At 44.9% G+C, this 9,935-nt stretch overlaps 1 protein-coding gene across 1 annotated transcript in view; it reads right to left on the bottom strand.

The window, feature by feature from the left end:
* The window catches only part of FASN (fatty acid synthase), a 133,622-nt gene that overhangs the window by 102,089 nt on the left and 21,598 nt on the right, over positions 1–9,935 (bottom strand). The gene's annotated exons all lie outside the window — the stretch shown is intronic.

The raw sequence follows: 9,935 nt of genomic DNA on the forward strand, positions 1-9,935 counted from the left end.
GAGGCGGGCATGGGAGGAGGAGACCAGGGAACTAGAGACAAGGAGGTCTTGTGAGGAGCGGAGTGTGCGTGTTGGGTGGTACTTGGATATTAGGTCGGTGATGTAGTTCGGGGCAGTATGGTGGACAGCTTTGTACGTCAGCAACACTTTCACCCATCTCCTACTTCAGGTTTCCTGGTAGGTTAACCAGCAGGTGAGGGGAGACGGGTGAAGGTGTTGCCTACAAAAGTCACCACATTCACTGAAGGTTCAGAAAACATGCTCCTCTAACTGAATCCTGCAGAAACCTGATAGCCCGCAGGATGCCAGGGACACTTTGCAACAATGAAAATGGCAACTAAACCTTAAGAAAACTTAGAAAAGTAGAGTGTTGCGTTGTGTTATGAATAAAAGCAGAAGGCTTGGGGCATGTTTATAAAAATTTGCAGAGATTTTTGTCCTGTTAGACTCCATGTACATGCGTTTTGTGTGAATGGGGGCAAAATCAAATGTTTTTGGGCTATTTTCTCTCCAACTCGAATGTGCAAGTCAGGAAAATACTGCATTATGTCCATTAGATGGAACGGACAATCAAAATAAATATGTATTTCCTATGACCACCAGCTCCATCTGGTGTTCATAATGTAGTATTTTCCTAATTCATACATTCAACCTGGAGAAAGAAAATAACCGAATAACTTTTGATTTCTCACCATTTACACATGACAAATGTACATGCAATCACAGGACAAATAGCTCTGCGATTTTTTTTTTTTTTTTATAAAGACACCACTTAGCAATGCAATAGACTGAAATTCAAGATTTTCAAACAATCGACCAAGGTTGATTCACTAAAGGCAAACAGGCTGTTTACTTGGTAAGGGAAGTTACATTTTGCAAGGTCATTTGCCTTTCCCTTGCAAAGTGAACGGCCTATTTGCCTTTATCTGCCCCAAATAGACTTGTTAGAAAGGAAACATTTAACACCGCAAAAGAAAAAAAAAATTTTTTTCCCCAAAGTATTACCACTTGAACACCGGCACGGTTGTATCATGTGAATTCCAGCAAGGTTATATAAATATTTGTTGGGTGCAATGTACAAAGAACGTTATATTTCTTACACTGCGGTGCAATGTGGCATGCAGGTATGAATTCTGGGCTTGCAATGTACACAGGGCCGTGGATAAGGGGGTACCACCAGTCCTCCTATACGGGACCAAGGCCAGCATGGGGGCCCAGGCAGCTGGGTAAATCAGATGTGGGCATAGAGGGTGATCAGCACAGTGGGGGGCAATTACTGGATCCGATCCCCGTTAGTCCTCATGCACACTGGACATTTTTACAGCGGCTGTTTTTGGCTTTTGACATTTTTTTTCTACAGCTAGTAAACCCCCCAGCATGCTATCCTATGTATCCATGCACACATAGACTGGAATCAGCGTTTTTTGGCTGGGACGTTTCTTGGCTGGAAAAAATACCCAGGAATGGAGGGTTTAGAGAGTGTTTTAGGTGTAAAAACGCTCTAACGCTCAAAAACGTGGCAAAACATGGTCAAACGTGGTAAAACGCTGCAAACTTTCGTTTTAGTACTTTTTTTAACCAAAAAATTTTTTTTTTATTGGGTAAAAAAAGTTAAAACCGCAAACGTGGGAAAACGCTGCTAAACGCGGTAAAACGCCACTAATTGCTAATGCAAAAACACAAAAAAAAGCTGAAAAACGTGACTTTACACAGCTAACATTACCAGTGTTATCAAAACGTCAAGTGTGCATGAGGACGTATAACTCTCTCTGCAGTAGCTGAACGTTGCCGTCTTTTCCTCTCCCTCCTGCTGGTTTTCAGCTGCTGCAGAGAGAGCCATACACGGGATCGGTTCCAATTATTGCCCCCATCACCCTCCCTGTGCACAGTGCTACTGGATTCCCTCCTCTTCATCCTACAGGAAGCTGCAAGGAGGCAATAGGATTCTTCAGGATGGTAAGTGGGGGAAGGATCAGCTAAATATGTTACATTTACAAGCCCATTTTATTTCCTGAATGAACACAGTGAGTGATTGGTACCTGTCACTCACTGTGCTCATTCATAACTGAAGAATTTTTTTTTTTTTTGGGGGGGGGGGCTGTCAGGTTAGCTGTATGGGGCCCTGTGGTTTCTAACAGCAGCCCTGACTGTACATAGCATGTTCATTCAGAGGTTACCAGCATTGGAAATACTATGCTGTCCCAGTCAGCTTTACCTCACTCCCTGCACTTCCAGAAAACCACAAATCCAACAAGTCAAAAACCTCATCTGATGGTGATATTGTCCCCTTAAAGCATGTCAGGCTTGTATGGGGCCACATCAAGAAGGCCTGTCACCTCCTGTCCCACAGCAGGGAAATGTCCATGAGACCAGACCCATAGGTGTGTAATTTGGCCGATGACTGGTAAGTGACGTGGATAGCAAGAAATTGGAGAAGATGAAAATCCAGACTTTGATTTGGGGTGTTAGATCTGAGATGTTGCCCAAAATGTTAAAATTTGGTCCAAATTTTGAGAACCCAAATTGTTTCTGGACACCTGTGTGCAATCACAATTAAACACATTAGAAACGTTGAAGGGGAAAGGTAAAGGTGTTGATTCAGGGCGGACTGACAACTCATGGGGCCCCCGGGCAATAGGGGATCATGGGGCCCCTGTGTCCTTGCCCAAACTCAAAAAAGCCTATGAAAAAGGTACCAGGGGCATCTCATAGGGCCCCCCACTGACCCCGGGCCCTCAGGCAGTGCCCGAGTTTCCAAATGGTCAGTCCACCCCTGTGTTAATTAGAAGAGTCACAAGACTTTCTATAGGTTCAGGTAACACACCACTTTTTCCTCCGTTGAGTGTTAGATTTTGATGGCCTCGTATATGAACTCATGTTGACCTCTATATGCAAAACTTATATGTTACACACACATACTGTATATATATGTAGCTTTTTTTCTCAGAGAATAGGTGCAGGAACTTCCCCTTTCCGAGTCACCCCTTGTCTATGCCCCCTACCCATAGCTGAGCACCGTCCCTTGGTTCCATCCCCTACCCCCAGTACCATTCCTCAGAGAATAGAGAACCAGGTATCATTTTGTGGTGCTAAGTAAATTGTATGGATTTGTCAATGATAACAAGAGAATCAGTAAATGAGATCCCCTGTAGCAACAATAGAACCCCCTTCCCCAGCAACCATAGATCTCTCCGCAACAATGGATCATTCGCAACAAAATACCCTCCTCCAGCAACAACAGACCCGCCAACAGCATCAACAGATCTCCTTACACCGAGCAACAATAGACCCCTCCCTCAACAAAAGATCCCTCCCAGGAACAATTGACCTCCCCCAGCAAAATAATACCCAACCCCAGCAACAACAGACCTCCCCAGCAGCAATAGACACCCCTGCAGAAATAAGTCCCCTCGAGCAACTACATACCACCGCGTTCCCGCTGAAAAAAGCCATATATATATCACATATCATGCTTATTGAAAAAAAAAAACCCCACAAAGACCCATCTTTAGGTGCTCTTCTAAATGTTGATTTAATAATCCACTTTCTGCTGAATGTGGCCGAGTACTAATGATGGGGCACTATTCCTCCCACTGATACCAATGATGGGGCACTATTCCTCCCACTGATACCAATGATGGGGCGCTATTCCTCCCACTGATACCAATGATGGGGCGCTATTCCTCCCACTGATACCAATGATGGGGCGCTATTCCTCCCACTGATACCAATGATGGGGCACTATTCCTCCCACTGATACCAATGATGGGGCACTATTCCTCACACTGATACCAATGATGGGGCACTATTCCTCCCACTGATACCAATGATGGGGCACTATTCCTCCTACTGACACCAATGATGGGACACTATTCCTCCCACTGACACCAATGATGGGACACTATTCCTCCCACTGACACCAATGATGGGACACTATTCCTTCCACTGATACCAATGATGGGGCACTATTCCTCCCACTGATACCAATGAAGGGGCACTATTCTTCTAACTGATACCATTGATGGGACACTATTCCTCCCACTGATACCAATGATGGGACACTATTTCTCACACTGATACCAACGATGGGGCACTATTCCTCCCACTGATACCAATGATGGGGCACTATTCCTCCTACTGATACCAATGATGGGGCACTATTCCTCCCACTGATACCAATGATGGGACACTATTCCTCCCACTGATACCAATGATGGGGCACTATTCATCCCACTGATACAAATAATGGGGCACTATTCATCCAACTGGTACCAATGCTGGGCACTATTCCTCCCACTGATACCAATGATGGGGCACTATTCATCCCACTGATACCAATGATGGGGCACTATTCCTCCCACTGATACCAATGATGGGGCACTATTCCTCCCACTGATACCAATGATGGGGCACTATTCCTCCCACTGACACCAATGATGGGGCACTATTCCTCCCACTGATACCAATGATGGGGCACTATTCCTCCCATTGACACCATTAATAATCCACTTTCTGCTGAATGTGGCCGAGTACTAATGATGGGGCACTATTCCTTCCACTGATACCAATGATGAGGCACTATTCCTCCCACTGATACCAATGATGGGGCACTATTCCTCCCACTGATACCAATGATGGGGCACTATTCCTCCTACTGATACCAATGATAGGACACTATTCCTCCCACTGACACCAATGATGGAGCACTATTCTTCCCACTGATACCAATGATGGGGCACTATTCCTCCCACTGATACCAATGATGGGGCACTATTCCTCCCACTGATACCAATGATGGGGCACTATTCCTCCCACTGACACCAATGATGGGACACTATTCCTCCCACTGACACCAATGATGGGGCACTATTCCTCCCACTGATACCAATGATGGGGCACTATTCCTCCCATTGACACCAATGATGGGGCACTATTCCTCCCACTGATACCAATGAAGGGGCACTATTCTTCTAACTGATACCAACGATGGGGCACTATTCCTCCCACTGATACCAATGATGGGGCACTATTCCTCCCACTGATACCAATGATGGGGCACTATTCCTCCCACGGATACCAATGATGGGACACTATTCCTCCCACTAATACCAATGATGGGGCACTATTCATCCCACTGGTACCAATGCTGGGCACTATTCCTCCCACTGATACCAATGATGGGGCACTATTCATCCCACTGGTACCAATGCTGGGCACTATTCCTCCCACTGATACCAATGATGGGGCACTATTCATCCAGATGATACCAATGATGGGGCACTATTCCTCCCACTGATACCAATGATGGGGCACTATTCCTCCCACTGATACCAATGATGGGGCACTATTCCTTCCACTGATACCAATGATGGGACACTATTCCTCCCACTAATACCAATGATGGGGCACTATTTCTCCCACTGAAACCAACAATGGGAAACTATTCCTACCGATGACACCAATGATGGGGCACTATTCCTTCGACTGAAACCAACAATAAGATACTATTCCTTCCCCTAACACCAAAGATGGAGCACTGTTCCTCCCACTGACACCAATAATGGGTCTCTATTTCTTCCACTGACACCCACAATGGTACATTATTCCTCCAATTTCCACTATTTCTTCCACTGACACTGATAAAACCTGCCAATAGCACTAATGAGGGTGCACTATTCATCCCACTGAAACCAAAAATGGGGCAATATTCCTCCCATTCCCACTATTTCTTCCACTGAAAACAATAATTCCTGCCACTGACACCAATGATGGGGCACTATTCCTCCCACTGGCACCAACAATGGGAAACTATTCCTACCAATGACACCAATGATGGGGCACTATTCCTTCCAAGGAAACCAACAATGGGGTACTATTCCTTCCCCTGATACCAAAGATGGGGAGCTATTCCTCCCACTGACGCTAGGACATTTTCTACAACCACTGGCCACAGTCCAGCCCCCCAAAAGTCTGGAGGACAGTCAACTGACCCTCTGTTTAGAACGTTTTGATACCCCTGTACTACACCACGCACATAATGGAAACTTCCAAGAACACCGAGTTGCTTACCTGAACGTTATCTTCAAGCCATCAACCCAACCCATCAAGAATCACATCTTAAACAGAAGAATGACTACTCCATGTGCTCAGTAGGTCATAGAGGACCTACATTCTAAATGTGTGTGCCTTATTCCGAGATCCATGTAGCCAACTGCATGCAATAACATTAGGTTGCTTAGACTTGCTCATCTCATAACCGGCACATTCTTTAGACACAATAATGTACATTAATGAAAGCTTTACAGTTTGCCATTTCTTCTTTATAACAAAGTGAAGATGTCCCTCCTCTTATTTTGTAGCCTGCACTTCAACATTACCAGCAGGGCTGTGATCATTTGCTGCAAGCATTATAAATCCATGGCAGGCATGTCCCTACTTGAATAAAGTCAATTACATCATTTGATGCGTTCTAAAATTCTTCTATCACAGAACTCATCAACTGTCAGCAAGTCATAACACATAGGGAGCCTCAACTGAATGTAGATAAGATATTATTCAGAAAAGGCTCATTATATGTGTAATAACAAGGTTACCTATATCCATATGTGCACAATATGGCCCCCTATATCTATATGTGTAGAATACGGCCCCTTATACCCATATGTGTAGAATACGGCCCCCTATACCCATATGTATAGAATACGGCCCCCTATACCCATATGTGTAGAATACGGCTCCCTATACCCATATGTGTAGAATACTGCCCCCTATACCCATATGTGTAGAATACAGCTCCTTATACCCATATGTATAGAATACGGCCCCCTATACCCATATGTATAGAATACGGCTCCCTATACCCATATGTATAGAATACCGCTCCCTATACCCATATGTGTAGAATACGGCTCCCTATACCCATATGTATAGAATACAGCTCCTTATACCCATATGTATAGAATACCGCTCCCTATACCCATATGTATAGAATACAGCTCCCTATACCCATATGTATAGAATACGGCCCCCTATACCCATATGTATAGAATACCGCTCTCTATACCCATATGTGTAGAATACGGCTCCCTATACCCATATGTGTAGAATACGGCCCCCTATAACCATATGTGTAGAATACGGCCCCCTATACCCATATGTGTAGAATACGGCCCCCTATAACCATATGTGTAGAATACGGCCCCCTATACCCATATGTGTAGAATACGGCCCCCTATACCCATATGTGTAGAATACGGCCCCCTATACCCATATGTATAGAATACGGCCCCCTATACCCATATATATAGAATACAGCCCCCTATACCCAAATGTGTAGAATACGGCCCCCTATATCCATATGTATAGAATACGGCCCCCTATACCCATATATATAGAATACAGCCCCCTATACCCAAATGTGTAGAATACAGCTCCTTATACCCGTATGTGTAGAATACGGCCCCCTACACCCATATATTTAGAATACGGGTCCCTATACCCATATGTGTAGAATACGGCCCCCTATACCCATATGTGTAGAATACGGGTCCCTATACCCATATGTGTAGAATACAGCCCCCTATACCCATATGTGTAGAATACGGCCCCCTATACCCATATATTTAGAATACGGGTCCCTATACCCATATGTGTAGAATACGGCCCCCTATACCCATATGTGTAGAATACAGCCCCCTATACCCATATGTGTAGAATACAGCCCCCTATACCCATATGTGTAGAATACGGCTCCCTATACCCATATGTGTAGAATACGGCCCCCTATACCCATATGTGTAGAATACGGCCCCCTATACCCATATGTGTAGAATACGGGTCCCTATACCCATATGTGTAGAATACAGCCCCCTATACCCATATGTGTAGAATACGGCCCCCTATACCCATATATTTAGAATACGGGTCCCTATACCCATATGTGTAGAATACGGCCCCCTATACCCATATGTGTAGAATACAGCCCCCTATACCCATATGTGTAGAATACGGCTCCCTATACCCATATGTGTAGAATACAGCCCCCTATACCCATATGTGTAGAATACGGCCCCCTATACCCATATATTTAGAATACGGGTCCCTATACCCATATGTGTAGAATACGGCCCCCTATACCCATATGTGTAGAATACGGCCCCTATACCCATATGTGTAGAATATGGCCCCCTATACCCATATGTGTAGAATATGGCCCCCTATACCCATATGTGTAGAATATGGCCCCCTATACCCATATGTGCAGAATAAGGCTCCCTGTACCCATATGTGTAGAATATGGCCCCCTATACCCATATGTGCAGAATAAGGCTCCCTATACCCATATGTGTAGAATACGGCTCCCTATACCCATATGTGTAGAATACGGCCCCTATACCCATATGTGTAGAATACAGCCCCCTATACCCATATGTGTAGAATACGGCTCCCTATACCCATATGTGTAGAATACGGCCCCTATACCCATATGTGTAGAATATGGCCCCCTATACCCATATGTGTAGAATACGGCCCCCTATACCCATATGTGCAGAATACGGCCCCCTATACCCATATGTGCAGAATACGACTCCTTATACCCATATGTGTCTTCAAACTTTATAACCAAAGGGCCAGTTTAGGGGGCCGGACCGTGGCCATTGGGTGTAGAAAAGGTTCCAACGTCAGTGGTATTAGACAATGCCCCATCATTGGTGTCACTGGGAGGAATTGTGCCCCATTGTTGGTGTCATTGGAAGGAATTGTGCCCCATTGTTGGTGTCATTGGAAGGAATTGTGCCCCATCGTTGGTGTCATTGGAAGGAATTGTGCCCCATCGTTGGTGTCAGTGGGGGAACTATGCCTCATTATTGGTATCAGTGGATTAAATAGTGCCCCAAGGGCTAGATAAAAGCAAGCAAAGGGCTGCATCCGGCCCCCCAGCCGCAGTTTGGGGACCACTGGTGTAGGCTCCCTGTACCCACCAGTGCAGAATAAAGCTCCTTCTACCTATATGTATAAAAAGGACTCCTTATAGTCAGTAGAATAAGGCTCCCTGGGTATATGGTCATGTGCCTGGATGCTGTTGGACCCTAGAACAGTAGTACATGGTTTCCCTCTCCAGCTATTGTTTTGGAGGAGCAGGGTGGTCAGGATGGGGGAGGGGGTTGTATATGCACTATAGGTCATCCTACTGTTAGCCAAGTTTCAGTTGTGTCCCATCCCTGTCCAGGGTGCTGAAAAGCAAATTCACTAAAGGGTCCTTCCACAGGGTGTTCCATTTTTTCCATCAGTTCAGTCACGTTTTTTCCAAGAAAAAACAGATCAGTTCACGTCGGTTTTTCATCAGTTTACATCCGTTTTTTTACATCCTTTGCCATTGCAAAAATGGACCGTATGTTTGTTTACATCCGATTTTCATCCGTTTACATCTGCTAGTCCATAGAAATACATGGGTGTCCGTTTTTCATCTATACAGACATACGGAACGCCCATGTGAAAGGAGCCTAACAATCGTGAGAAATGTTTGATTCCTAAATGACCAGTATACCCAAAACACAAAGAAACATTGGGGGGGGTTCACTAAAACTGTGTGCAGCTCTGCATAGAAACAAATCAGCTTCCAGGTTTTATTGCCAAAGCTTAACTGAACAAGCTGAAGCTAGAAGCTGATTGGCTGCCATGTACAGCTGCACCAGATTTGGCGTGCCCCAGTTTTAGTAAATCCCCCCCATTACATGTGTCATATAACAGGGCTACCAATGTCATGTGTGAATGCTGGCATTGTGTACCTCGGGTGGTTGCTGTGTGTTATCTGTTCTCCATAAGATACAATAGTAGGTAATAGGAGGAAACAAAGTCCAAGTTTTTCGTTCTCCTCTATCGTTTATCGGAGAGGAAGGAAGATATGTACCGGAAACCATTTCTTCCTGTTATAT

The sequence above is a fragment of the Staurois parvus genome, unplaced genomic scaffold (assembly GCF_062004578.1).
Source record: "Staurois parvus isolate SC_StPar_1 unplaced genomic scaffold, SC_StPar_1.0 ptg000003l, whole genome shotgun sequence".
Lineage (NCBI taxonomy): Eukaryota > Metazoa > Chordata > Amphibia > Anura > Ranidae > Staurois > Staurois parvus.